Source organism: Mauremys mutica, unplaced genomic scaffold (assembly GCF_020497125.1).
Source record: "Mauremys mutica isolate MM-2020 ecotype Southern unplaced genomic scaffold, ASM2049712v1 Super-Scaffold_100120, whole genome shotgun sequence".
NCBI classification, from domain to species: domain Eukaryota; kingdom Metazoa; phylum Chordata; order Testudines; family Geoemydidae; genus Mauremys; species Mauremys mutica.
This window is the reverse complement of record NW_025423273.1, coordinates 38,933-52,596: the sequence shown is the minus strand read 5'-3', so window position 1 is coordinate 52,596 and position 13,664 is coordinate 38,933. Positions and strand designations below refer to the sequence as shown.

Genomic DNA, 13,664 nt, shown 5'->3' with positions numbered 1-13,664 from the left:
TAACAAGACCCAATGGCTGGAAGGTGAAAAGAGACAAATTCATATTACAACTAAGGGTACGTCTACACTACGGGACTATTCCGAATTTGCATAAACCGGTTTTGTAAAACAGATTTTATAAAATCGAGTGTGCGCGGCCACACTAAACACATTAAATCGGTGGTGTGCATCCATGGTCCGAGGCTAGCGTCGATTTCTGGAGCGTTGCACTGTGGGTAGCTATCACGTAGCTATCCCATAGTTCCCGCAGCCTCCCCCCGCCCCTTGGAATTTCCGGGTTGAGATCCCAGTGCCTGATGCGGCAAAAATCATTGTCGTGGGTGGTTCTGGGTAAATGTCGACAGTCACTCCTTCCGCTGGGAAAGCAACGGCAGACAAGCATTTCATGCCTTTTTTCCCTGGATTGCCCTGGAAGATGCCATAGCATGGCAATCATGGAGCCTGTTTCGCCTTTTGTGACTGTCACCGTATGTGTACTAGATGCCGCTCACAGAGGCGATTCAGCAGCGCTACACAGCAGCATGCTTTTGCTTTTGCATGATAGCAGAGATGGTTATCAGCCATATTGTACCATCTACCATACCATAAATCGGTAATAAGATGATCGTGGCTGCCAGTCCTTTTGCACTGTTCCATTTGCTGCTGTCATAAGTGCCCCTGGCTGCTCTTAGCCAGGGGCGCAAAAGCCAGAATTGGGAATGACTCCCTGAGTCAATCTCTCCTTTTTGGTATCTAAAAATAGAATCAGTCCTGCCTAGAATATGGGCAAGTGTACTAGAGAACCACTGTATCAGAGAATCAGAGAGCACAGCTGCTCTGTGTCAGATCCTGCAGAAATTATGAGCTGTATTCTATTCACAGGGGGTGCTCCTGCAACAACCCCACCTGTTGATTCCGTTCTTCCCTCAGCCTTCCTGGGCTACCGTAGCATTGTCCCCCCACTTGTGTGATGAAGTAATAAAGAATGCAGGAATAAGACACAGTGACTTGTTAGTGAGATATGAGTGGAAAGCAGCCTCCAGCTGCTATGATAGTCCAGACAGGACAGTAAGGAGTGTGTAGGAGAGGAGCCCAGCATCCCTCTGCTAGTTCATGGGCAATGGAATCTTTTCTTGATGGAGCTCAGCCCCCTGTTGCTATGATGATGATGGTTATCAGCCATACTGTACCATCTACCAGGAAAAATTAGGACCAGGCACCCTTGATTGACCTAACAGATGCTAGTCAGCATGGTTACCAGTCCTTTTGCACTGCCCCATGTGCCAATAGGCTGATGATGACGACAGATACCAGTTGTATTGTACCATCAGCCATCCATAGCGTGGGGGGAGCAAGGATGTTGGTGTTGAGTGCTGCACCATCGCGTCTATCTGCAGCATTCAGTACAGATAGGGTGACATGTAAAAGAGTCAAGAGAGGATTGTTTTCCCTTTCACTTCTGGGGGTGTGTGGGGGGGTGCGTAAATTGCCGAGCTATGCCCTGACCCACCGCGGACACAGTGTTTGACCCTAGAAGCATTTGGAGCTCAGCCAAGAATGCAAATGCTTTTCGGAGACTGCAGGAACTGTGGGATAGCTTGAGTCCTCCAGTCCTCCAGTCCATGAGCGTCCAAAGGGTGGAGAGCTGAGACTCTGTGTCAGATCCTGCATAGATTATGAGCTGTGTGCTATTCACAGGGGGTGCTCCTGCAACAACCCCACCTGTTCATTCCATTCTTCCCCAGCCTTCCTGGGCTACCATAGCATTGTCCCCCCACTTGTGTGATGAAGTAATAAAGAATGCAGGAATACTTGTTAGTGAGAAATGAGTGGAAGGCAGCCTCCAGTTGCTATGATAGTCCACACAGGACATTAAGGAGTGTGGAGGAGAGGAGCCCAGCATCCTGCTGTTAGTCCAGGGGCAATTGAATCTTTTCTTTACACATGAAGGGTGGGGGCTGATGAAGCTCAGCCCCCTGTTGCTATGATGATGATGGTTATCAGCCATATTGTACCATCTACCAGGAAAAATTAGGGCCAGGCGCCCTTGATTGACCTGACAGATGCTAGTCAGCATGGTTACCAGTCCTTTTGCACTGCCCCATGTGCCAATAGGCTGATGATGACGATGGGTATCAATCTTACTGTACCATCAGCCACCCATGGCGGGGGGCGGGGGTAAGGATGTTGGTGTTGAGTGCTGCACCATCGTGTCTATCTGCAGCATTCAGTAAAGATAGGGTGACATGTAAAAGAGTCAAGAGAGGATTGTTTTCCCTTTCACTTCTGGGGGTGGGTGGGGGTGTGCGTAAATTGCCGAGCTATGCCCTGACCCACCGCGGACACTGTTTTTGACCCTAGAAGCATTTGGAGCTCAGCCAAGAATGCAAATGCTTTTCGGATACTGCAGGAACTGTGGGATAGCTTGAGTCCTCCAGTCCATGAGCGTCCATTTGATTCTTTGGCTTTCCGTTACGCTTGTCACGCAGCAGTGCGCTGAGTCCCTGCTATGGCGTCTGTCTGGAGATTTTAAAAAAATGATTTTGAATTTCGTCTTCTGTAATGGAGCGCTGATAGAACAGATTTGCCTGCCCTTACAGCGATCACGTCCGCATGGTCCATGCGGGAGCTCTTTCTTTATTTTGATTTTTAACTGCATCGCCACACGTGCTGATCGGAGCTCCATGCTGGGCAAACAGGAAATATTCAAAACTTCACGGGGCTTTTCCTGTCTACCTGGACACTGCATCCGAGTTCAGATTGCTGTCCAGAGCGGTCAGTGGTGCACTGTGGGATACCGCCCGGAGGCCAATACCGTCGATCAGCGGCCACACTAACCCTAATCCGATATGGTAATACCGATACTAGCGCTACTCCTCTCGTTAGGGAGGAGTACAGAAACCGGTTTAAAGAGCCATTAAAATCGATATAAGGTGCCTCCTAGTGTGGACCGTTGTGGCGTTAAATCGGTTTTAGGCTCCTAAAACCGATTTAAACGCCTAGTGTAGACCAGGCTTAAGGCACAAATATTCAACAGCGAGGATGATTCACGACAGGAACAAGCTCCCAAGGAAAGTGGTGGATTCTAATTCTAATTCCTTATGAATATTCTGTGTGTTTGTGTGTGCAGGGGAGGAACATGCTATATGCCCAGAGGACTTTATTCCTCCAGCCTGCAAGGACAGAGGGGATGTCAAGGAGTTTCTCCTTCAATCCCCCCCACAGAAAGGCCCTTCTTACGAAAGGCAAAATCTTGGAGAAAAAGAGTAACACTGAACAAGACTCCAGAAAGACAGATTTTTATAATCAGAGTGAGAAGTTTTTCACGTGGACAGGGACTTGAACCCTGGACCCTCAGATTAAAAGTCTGACGCTCTGCCAACTAAGCTAGTCAGGCTCACATATGAAAAGCACAAGTTGGTGCAGAGGTGAAGCTAGTCAAGAAAAAGTGAGGGCCACAATAGGGGAAACCTGCTGCTCTCTCTCTTCCCAGCCCTGGCCTGGCTGGGTATTAGTGCTGGTTAAAAAGACGGGAAAATATCGGCATCTACCAGCCTTTCATAGCTGTACAAGACTCAGGCACAATACAGAGGTGCCCATCTGTAAGTGCCAAATGGTTGGATTGGCTAATGCAGCCTGCAGACGTCCAGGGCACTCTGGGATATAGAGCCAAGTGTCCATCACCATCATGATAATGGTAGCAAGGTTCACAACTGACTCAGCAGTTGCATACAAAGGTGCATGTTTGGCAGTTACGTTGGCTCAGGTTGGCCACCCCAGTCTAGATGTAGAAGTTACAACATTTAAACTTGAAAGAGGGGCCAATTTCCCCATCATTTCCCACCTTTACATCCAAACACGATGAAGGTAGCAGATAGAGCCAGAGCAGGTTGTCTATGGGACCAAGTATATGCAGAGTATCCTCGACAGAGGTTTGTTCAACCTGTTCTTAAAAACCTCTGAGGACAGAGACACCACAGATGCCTTTGGGAGCCTATTCCAGAGCTTAACTGCACTCAGAGTCTGACATTGGTGAAGTAGGAGGCTGAGAAAAACAACACTGGCTGTCAGAAAAAAACAGCTCTCCCTGGTGCTTTAAGCAGTAGGTTCTGCTGTTTTAACAGCCATGGCCTGGGTTCAATTCCCCCTAAAAACCAGAAGTTTTTCAATGAAAATCTCCATTCATTTCGCATTTGAAATGGAAAGGAAAAGAGGGCTTCTTGTCCTTATCAACAAGGCAAAGAATGGCTTTTTTCTCAGTAAATATTTTTAAAAGGCGCTGACTCGACCTGAAGATCTCATTTCATTTGTATTTACAATGGAATGATTCTCTCTAGGATAGACAGAAATTCTTCAGCTAGACTCGGATTCCACGGGAATACGAGAAGTGATAGTGTCTAACACCTGCCTTTTTTTGGACAACAGCGATGTCCAAGTTTTCCATGGACATTTCCCTTCCAGCACCTCAGGCCCCATCCAACAATACAAGAAACTGAAATGCACAGAAAGTTTCTCACCATAGGATTCACTGACCAGGCCAGGGGAAAAGTTTTGCCATTTGAAGATGTTTGAATTCCCTCCAACTTCTCTCCTACAAATGCTAAATAGTTGGTGGTGTAATGTTACAGGAGAGGTTGAAATTAGGCTATTTCGTCAGATAGAAGACAGTGATTGTGTCAGGAGTGGGATGTGAATGTGCACGTACATATGGAGCCTAGAGCAACAAATGACCGTGTTAGAGGGCTTATTCCTTCACCCTCTTACTTCCCTGGGTCCTTCTCGCATGACCAGAGAGCAGCAATACCCGAAGTCCAAAGGTGCAAACAATTCGATGTTTATTGGGGTGAACATCCAGCAAGCAATGATTCCAGTTTCCTTCCTTAGTGTCCCCCTTCCCAGCTCTGACACCACAGAGCCTTGTCTGTGTCCCTGTTTCTGTTCCCATCCCCCGTTCCCATTTCCCTCTGTAGCAAAACAGGATCCCAATTCCCCCATCCCCAGTCCCTGGTCCCATTCCCCACCCCCACCTTCCTGATTGACTGCAGACTATATAGTAAAACCTGAGTTTTGCTTCGCTATTCCTTAACCAATCATTTTACTGAAATTTAACTAACCGATCCTAATATACTGTAACATGATTATCTAACCAATTATATTCCACCACCTTCATTGGTTTATACCCAACAAAATTAATTATACAACAGGCAGAAACAATCACAGAACCAGACAGAGACCATGCAAATAAACATACAAAACAACACAGAAGGGAGGATTTCACAACTACATCTATACAGACATAAGGGTTTTCCAGCTGTGTCTATTGATAAGTGAGTTCTTGCCAGACAGGATGCTGCCAAACTAAGTTTCCCTTTCTCTGGAGGTGATGGAATATCAGGGCAGGATTGTATTCCTAACAGCCCAATCGCACCTTATTTCAGTGTGACTAGTTGGGAATGTGAGGATGTGACCATACACTTCCCAGCTTATGGCTGCCTTTGCTGCTTAGCCGAAGAACCAGGCCTCAGCCTGTCACAGTAAGAGAAGGCCATTACACAGACAGACAGTGATTTTTTATTCTTTCTTTTATACCTCTATAACTAGCTAAGTGATAAAAATACACCTAAATTCTTAAAGTTTAGGCCTTTGCAGACTGGCCTGAATCTCTGTATCCTAACAGTCCTCGAGGTCAGGCAGCCTCTGGGTAAGGGGGTGGGGGCTCAGATCCTTCCGCTGGCCAATTCCACCAGGGTCGTGTATAAACCAGGGAAGTTTGCCTCAATAGCCAGACCAGATGCCCCCTTTACACTTGTGCTCTGTCCTCATTGCTTCTCTGTCTCTCTTCCCCTCACATCTGCTGCTCCCCCTCTGGGCTTTCTCATCACCAGGCCCCACAGCACTTCCTGGCAGCCAGAGACTGCGTGTAGTAGGCCTACTCCTGTGGATGTGGCCTCTCTCCTGATTGCTAAGGAAAGGAACCATTCCAGGAAATGGCCACAGCTTCTGGGAATCCCTGTGTGGCTGTGAACAGAATTTGGCTCCTGGCACACAAGGCAACTTAAAAGCTGAGCACCCAGACAAGGGCTTGAACCCTGGCCCATCAGATTAAGAGCCTGATGCTCTACCAACTGAGCTACCTGGGCTTGTTAAGAACATCTTCACCGTTCAGCACAAGAGCGAGCAGGCAGGCAAACGAGAGGCAAAAAAAGTCCCAGGAACCCCTCCTCTTTTTCTGCACAGCCACTGCCTGTCAGCAGGATTCCTCCTCCTCCTCAGGGAGACTAAATCTCTGTACCTAGACAGCCGGTCCATCCGCTGCACCTCAATCCCCCAATGCCCGAGCCTCCCTGCCAAAGCCCTGCACTTGGCCCCATAGAATTAAGTCTCACGTGTCACTGGGAATTTGACTTCTTGTGTCCAGAGCATCTCGGCCCCCTCAGTAGATGACCTGAGAAACACAGTGTCCGGCTTTTCCAAAGAAGAGCTTAGACCCCCTCATCATGTGGCCTAAAGAATAAGGCATCTCCCTGTGGATCGGATGATTCAGGATTTGAGTCCCCTCATGGTTGTGCTCATTTTGTGCTGCAAGTCCTGCTCCCTTCACAGCTGGAACCTCTTCTTGGCCGCTCAGGCCAATGCTCTGGCTTCAGCTAGAGCCCCGGGAAGGAGTTGGGGGTTGGGCGTCACAGAGTCTGGGACCTGAGTCCCAGGTGCTTCCAGTCTCGCCTTTGCCATTCCTGACTTGCCAAAAAATGGACGGCTCCACTTCCAAAGTGAGCACCTGGAGTGGAAATGGTAAGAGGCCCCACCAGGGGGCTGGCCCTGCTTTCCTACCGTCTTCTGATGTTGGCCACAGAGCATCAGCAGCTTCTGTCTGCTGGCCACACGTAGGCATGGTCCTGCCCTCCTCTTGCCCGACCTTCCATTGCTCTGTGGCTTTTAAACCTTCCCTTGGAGCTGTCAGCACCAGCCGCCTCTGCTCTAGGTGCCCAGAGGAGGAGAGGTGCTGGGCTCCAGCCTGGGACTCTTCCTCCCTCCTGCCTAGCCCTGACTATGAAGCCTAGCCCTGGCCCTGGCCCTCCTTCCTTCAAGCGCCAGGTGGGCAAGAGGAAAAGCACAGCGGCAAGTGCCAAACTTGTGGGCATCAGGTGAAGCCATGAGAATCCCAACCCTCAGGTGTCAGTAGCCAGTTCTAGAGCCCTGACCCACTGCAGCCTCCCACCCAGAGGCCTGAGTCACCCAACAGGAGGGGAAAGACTTGTTCTTGTACAACAAGAGACAGGGAAGTGGAGCACTCTGAGCTCCAGGGCTTTACCACAAGCCGACACAAGGTCCCACTGAGATTTGAACTCCATTGCAGGTTTCAGAGTCCTGAGTGCTGAGAAAGTTCAGAGGGGGAGCAGCAGAGATGAGAGACAGAGAAGCAATGAGGACAGAGTATAAGTGTACAGGGGATCTGGTCTGGCTATTGTGAGGAACTTCCCTGGTTTATACATGACCCTGGTGCAATTGGCTGGAGAAAGGATCTGAGTCCCCACCCCCTTACCCAGAGGCTGCCTGACCCCAAGGACGCTCTTTCTACTCTCGTGTGTGGCAGAGACCTCGTAACCCCAACAAGGCTGGGCCCAGGAATCTTGGGGGGTTTGATGACCCCCAATCTTGTCATGATCACTTGAACAGGGCTACAGTGTCTCCACTCTGGGCACTTCCCTGACCCACTCCTCATTGCATGTGCTTCAAGCAAACACCATTTATTACCCAGCAATCAATGTAAAACATAAGGAAAGATGGGAAAGGAAAACACGTCACCCTGTTCTGTGGCGCAGGGAGATCACAACCAGCGTCTCTGGAGGGTCAGGGCAGGTCACAGTCTCTCCCTCACATGTCCCAGGCCTCCTCCCCAGGCCCTGGCTGTGCTGCAGGGACACCACGGGCTGGACACTTGCTCTGGCAGTGGCCACACGCTCTAGGTGACAGGCCCCTTGTTCCCAGTGTCAGCCCCCATGTAGGGGATATGATCCCCCCACCCCCAAAAGTCTGGCCTGCAAGATCTCTTGACTGGTGGCATCTCCTTGCACTGGGCCTTCTGCCCAGGGTCCCCCTCGCTCTCCCACACTGCTCACTGCACCCACCTCCAGCCCCAGTGCTGCTGCGGCTCTGCCTCCAGCTCCCTGGGCTGCTCCTCTGGCTCCGCTTGCTGCAGCTCTTCTCCCCGCACAGATCTGCTCCCTGGGCAGCTTCTACGGCTCGTGCTGCTGCGGATCGGCTCCCAGCACAGATCTGCTCTGGTTCTCCCCGGCTGGTGCAGCTCTGCTCCCCGGCTCTTCTCGGGCTCCTGCTCTCTCCTTAGCTCTGCCCCACTCTGGCCCAGGCAGTTCCAGCTCCCACGGAGGATGGGACCCCCTGGTCTGGTGACTCCCTCATTACACTGCCTGGCCTGTCAGTGTGGCTAACATGGAGCTTTGGCCTCTCCCCATTGCCCAGGGGACTGTCAGTCTCAGGGGCCTGATTTCCCAATGGCCCTTCCCCCTTCTACTGGGACTGGGAACTAGCCAACCAACCCCCCCCACCCCACTAAGTTTTAGTAAGGGGCCAACAGTCCCTTACACGAGCCAGCCCCGTGAGGGTCACCGATGTGCAGAGAAGGCAGCACAAGTTGGTCCCATGGTGTAACGGGCAGCACTCAGGATTCTGAATCCTGCAACCTGAGTTCAAATCTCAGGGGGACCTTGTGTTGGCTTGTGGTAAAGCCCTGGAGCTCACAGTGCTCAACTTCCCTGTCTCCAGCTGTGCAAGAGCAAATCTTTCCCCTCCTGCTGGGTGACTTGCCCACTGGAGCCATGTCTTGGGTTGTGATGGCCACAATGGGTTGGGGCTCTAGAACTTGTTACCCTGATGCCTGTGGTTGGGATTCTTGCTGCTTCACATGAGGCCCACAAGTTTGGCCATTTTGCTTGCAGCCACGTTACCTCTTGCCCACGTGGCATTTAAAGGAAGGAGGGCCAGGGCTAGGCAGGAGGGAGGCAGAGTCCCAGGCTGGAGCCCAGCACCTCTCCTCCTCTGGGCACCTGGAGCAGAGGCGGCCGGTGCTGACAGCTCCAAGGGAAGGCTTAAAAGCTACAGAGCAACCAAGGGCAGGGTCAGAGGAGGGCAGGACCATGCCTATGCATGGCCAGCAGACAGCCACAGAGACACCCGGCCAGCCTGCTCCCTGCTATGCCAAACCCCCACTGAAGACGTGCTTAATCCACTTGCTGATCAGGAGGAAAACCTGTCAAAATCTGTGTGTGAGGAGAACCCGCTTGGCTCGGAAGGAGCGAGGAAAACGAGTGAGTGAAAAAAATAATCACCATGAGAGAGAGCGAAAAGAACGTGAAAGGCAGAGAAATAAAGGGAGAGAAAAAAGCATTAGAGAAAGAAGGAAAGAAAGGAAGAGCATGAAAGGTAGAGGGGAAAAAAGAAAGCAAGAACATACAAGCTAGAGAAGGAAAGGAATGAAAAAGAACGAATGAGCCACAAGCGCTAGTTGAAGCTGGAATGGGAGAGTCAGAGAAAGGACAGACTGACCCCTTAAGTAAGGTTGCACCCCAGATTCTCCATGTTGGGGGCACAGGCCTCCCATTTCCGTCCTGGCCCTGCTTGGGTTGACCATCCATAGGTGCCTACTGGCACCCCCATGCTCCATGGAGGGGGCAAGCCCCCCCCCCATACCCGCCCCTCGGGACATGGGCTCTCCCCAATCATGACTCCCTTCCTGCACGGTCCTGGGAATGGGGGGAAGGTGGGGGGAAGGTGTGTGCTGAGCAGCACCGTGGGTGTATCTCTCTGGGGCGAAGGAAGAGGATATTTTTTGAACCAGAAGGAAAGAGCAGGGGGCGGGGGCGTTTGTGGAGCCGGGGCGCACACCAGAGAGAGGAACTGAACGCAGCCCAGTGTGAGCCCAGTGCCAGTTGGAGCCAAGACGGCCATACCTGGAGGACCATCTCCAGAACCTACCTTGACGGTGCCGTCCATCACCGCTCCCACATGGAGCTTCCCGCCTAGACCTCCCTGCACGAGGTGAGGTGATGCATTGGCAAAGGGGGCTGTTTCAGCATGTGTGTGCGTGTGTGTGTGCGTGTCTGCATGCATCTAATTTTGGGAAGTGATGTCACAAACTGCTGGGTTTCCTATTGGTGTGACTGATTTTTGCAAAGCTTTCCCCCCCGCACACACACATCTTCTTTTGGCGCTAGGGCTGGGTGGCTTTCAGCAGTGGCACAAGGGGCTCAGGGCAGAGAATCGGGGAGCTGGCGGGGGGGGGGAAGAAAGGGTGCACGGGAGGTCACGGAGATAAGAATCACATTTAGCCCTTGCACGGAAATGCTGGTGCACTCACGCACTGCCACAGCTTCTAGTACCATGATTATTTATCTGTACAACAGCAGCACCTACAGAGACCGGGGCAGAATCAAGGCCCCCGTTGGGCCAGGCGCTGCCCAGACACAGCGAGAGACAGGCCATGCCCCAGAGAGTTTACAGGCTCCACACCCAAAAAGTGGGAGGAGAAACAGAGGCCCAGTGTCACACAGCAGCACTGAGAGTAGAACCCAGGAATCCTGGCTCCTCCTGCTCTAACCACTAGACCCCACTCTGCTCCCAGAGTTGGGGACAGAACCCAGGAGTCCTGGCTCCCCAAAAGGGCGGGAGTGGGGTCTAGTGGTTAGAGGACAGGAAGATGGGTGTCAGGACTCCTAGGTTCCAGTCCCAGCGCTGGGGTTAAAGTGGAGTCTTGTAGCTTAGCACAGGTGGGGCTGGGAGCCAGGACTCCTGGGTTCTTCCCATCCCCCCCGAACCACCTTGCACAGCAGGAGGGGGCTGGGCAGGAAGCGGTGATGGGGTGAAAACTACCAAGAAATGCAAATCCTAGAAGGAGCCTGTGCCAGGAACCGGGTGGTACAGAAACCACGGCCCCATCCCCACCTCTGATCCCCCCTTGGCTGGCACTAGATCGTGCCCCCTGTCCCCCCAATCCACCCCCTGTGAGCCCTGGGGGGCAGGGAATAGCCATGGTGCTGGGCCCCCCATCCAACTGAAGTATTCAGTGTCGCAGTGACCCAAGGTGTGTGCACAGAATGGGGATGGAGTGTCTGTGTGTTGGGGTGGGGGGTAAGATGGATGGAGGGATGGATTTCTGCATGTGTTTGTGTATGTGTGGTTTTCTGCAAGGGTTTTCTGGGATGGGTGTTATTACAGCTGTGAGGGTTGTGTTTGTGACTATGCAGGTGTGTGTGTTGATGTTGGCTGGATTTGTGCAGGTGTTTGTGTATATTAGCAATTGTGTGTATGTGTTGCTGGATACATATATGTGTTTGTGTATGTTTGCAATTGTGTGTGTGTGTGTTGCTGGATACATATATGTGTTTGTGTATGTTTGCAATTGTGTGTGTGTGTGTTTGTGCGAATGCTCTGCTGCTCTCTGCCGGTGCAACAACCGTTTCTCTGTATGTCAAAGCCCCCATACCGTCGACCCCAGTGGTGATTTCCCCATCTTACAAGGGCTGGGTGGCCTGACCCTTCTCCCCTCTGCGGAGTGTGGCGGGGGCTGCAGCTCACCCCCTGTGGGGCAGGAGTGCCAAAGTGCAGGGCACTGGGCTCCGATGCACCTGCAGAGCAGCTCCGATGAGGTGAGGCAGGGCAGGGCGTGTGGTGTCCGTTCTGTGTTGCCTGGTGCTGGGCCGTTGCACAATCCCCAGCCACGCCGCACAGCGCGCCCCGAGAGGGGGCAGGGGGCCAAGCAGATGATTCAGCACGAGGTGGAGAGGATGTGTGGCTGGGGGGAGGAAAAGCCTTGGGCTGCACTGGGGGAATGCAGAGCAGGGGTGACACCCCAGAAACCTGCAGCAAAGGGATGGGCAGGTGGGGTGGGTGGACAGAAGAGGCAGCGGGACTAAAATCTAAAAGGGGAGTGTGGGGTCTAGTGGTCAGAGCGGGGGAGGGGGCAGGTTTGTGGTCAGAATTCCTGGGTTCTATCTCCAGCCCTGGGAGGGGAGTGGGAGCCAGTGGTTAGCGTGTGTGTCGGGGGGGAGCCAGGACTCCTGGGTTCTCTCCCTGGCTCTGACTGTCTCTTGTGCAATCCCTCGGCAGTTACCCAACTCGCCAGCGTGTGGGAGCAAGGGGCTGGGGCCGAGTTGCGACATGGCCCAGAGTTTCATACTGCCCCTTTGTTACCCAACCCGGGGCAGGGTGGGGGATGGCCTGGGAGACCCGCAAAGAAAGGCGCTTTTGGTGGGTCTGTGTGTGGGTCACGCTGCCCCCGGCTGGATAGACCCCTCTAGGTCAGAACCAGTCTCAGCCCGGGTCAGACCCTGGGAGCCCAGCCCCCTCTGTCACCACGGCCATGTCTATTGGTCTCCTGGAAAGGTCCATTCTCATGGGTAGCTGTCCAGTGGCAGTGAGTTCCAAAGGCCTCGGCACATGCTGTGTGGGGCAGGAGGTCCTTGTGTTGGGAGCAGTGGGAGTGAACTGTGTGTGGTTGTGTCTCTAAGCACAATTGTGAATATTCTGGTGCGTGATTGTGAGCGTGGCTGGGGGTATGATAGTTTCTCTCTTTGGGGGTTGGGCTAGCATGCCCCTCTGGGTGTGTTCTTGGGATTGTGTGAGTGCCTTTGTGCGTCAATGTGTGTGTGTGTGTGTGTGTGACTTGCTGCAGGATACAAAATCCTGCAAAGCCACCACATACACACACACACACACACACACACACACACACACACGAGAGAGCAGGGCTCAGCCCCACCAGCAGGGGGCAGCAGGGACACACACGTCTCTCCTGGGCCAGCTTGGACAATTTCCCATCATGACCCGGCACAGTGCTGGTGCCCCCACACGGGGGTGGGCAGTGACCGGGCGGGGGGCAGATGTGCTGGATTCAGAAGGAAGCACTTTGGGAAAATCAGTCACGGCCCTTAGCAGAGCTGGGACACAGACCCAGTGACCCCTGCACCACCCTGGGAGGGGAGTGGGGTCTAGTGGTCAGAGCAGGGAGGGGGCTGGGCACCCAGACCCCTGGGTTTTATCCCTGGCTCTGGGAGTGGAGGGGGTCTAGAGCAGGGGGACTGGGAGCCAGGACTCCTGGGTTCCATAGGGGAGACTGTTTTTTCCTGGGCTTCCCTCCCTAGAGATCCCAGCCCAGCCCCCTAGTGGAGAGTGAGTGGGAGCAGGGGAAGTTGCTCTCCCACTTCAGAATCATGATTCTAACCCCTCCCCCAGGGGCTGGGACATCATGGAACACCCCCCTCCCCCCAGACAAACAGTAGAGGCCCCACCCCACCAGAGAAGGGGGGGTCTGGTTGCACCCACAACACACCCACTCATGGTTGCAAAGAAACCCCCACATCCCCACAAACCACTGCTAGGACAGGATCTGCTGCTCCCACCTGTTTCCTTATCACCATGAGCTGCTCCCGGCCAGTCACCACACCCCATTCACACGCCCTTGGTCACTATGTAGCTCAGTGGCAATCACTGCCCCGAAGTGACACCGGTGCAGGCACCCACAGCACGAACTCCCCACACCGGATTCTGTCCACACGCAGAGAATTCTCTCCGCCGGGCTCCTTCGGTTCCTCTCGCTGCTCTCCGTCCTGCCGCCAGACACTGCTCATCTGCATAGCCCCGCCCATGGACACGTGACTTCTTCTCTCCTT

General features: G+C 53.1%; 1 non-coding gene across 1 annotated transcript; it reads right to left on the bottom strand.

The window, feature by feature from the left end:
• Positions 1–6,046: 6,046 nt before the first annotated feature.
• Positions 6,047–6,119, bottom strand: TRNAK-CUU. The gene has a single exon. It is a non-coding gene; the product is annotated as a tRNA-Lys (tRNA).
• Positions 6,120–13,664: the final 7,545 nt, after the last annotated feature.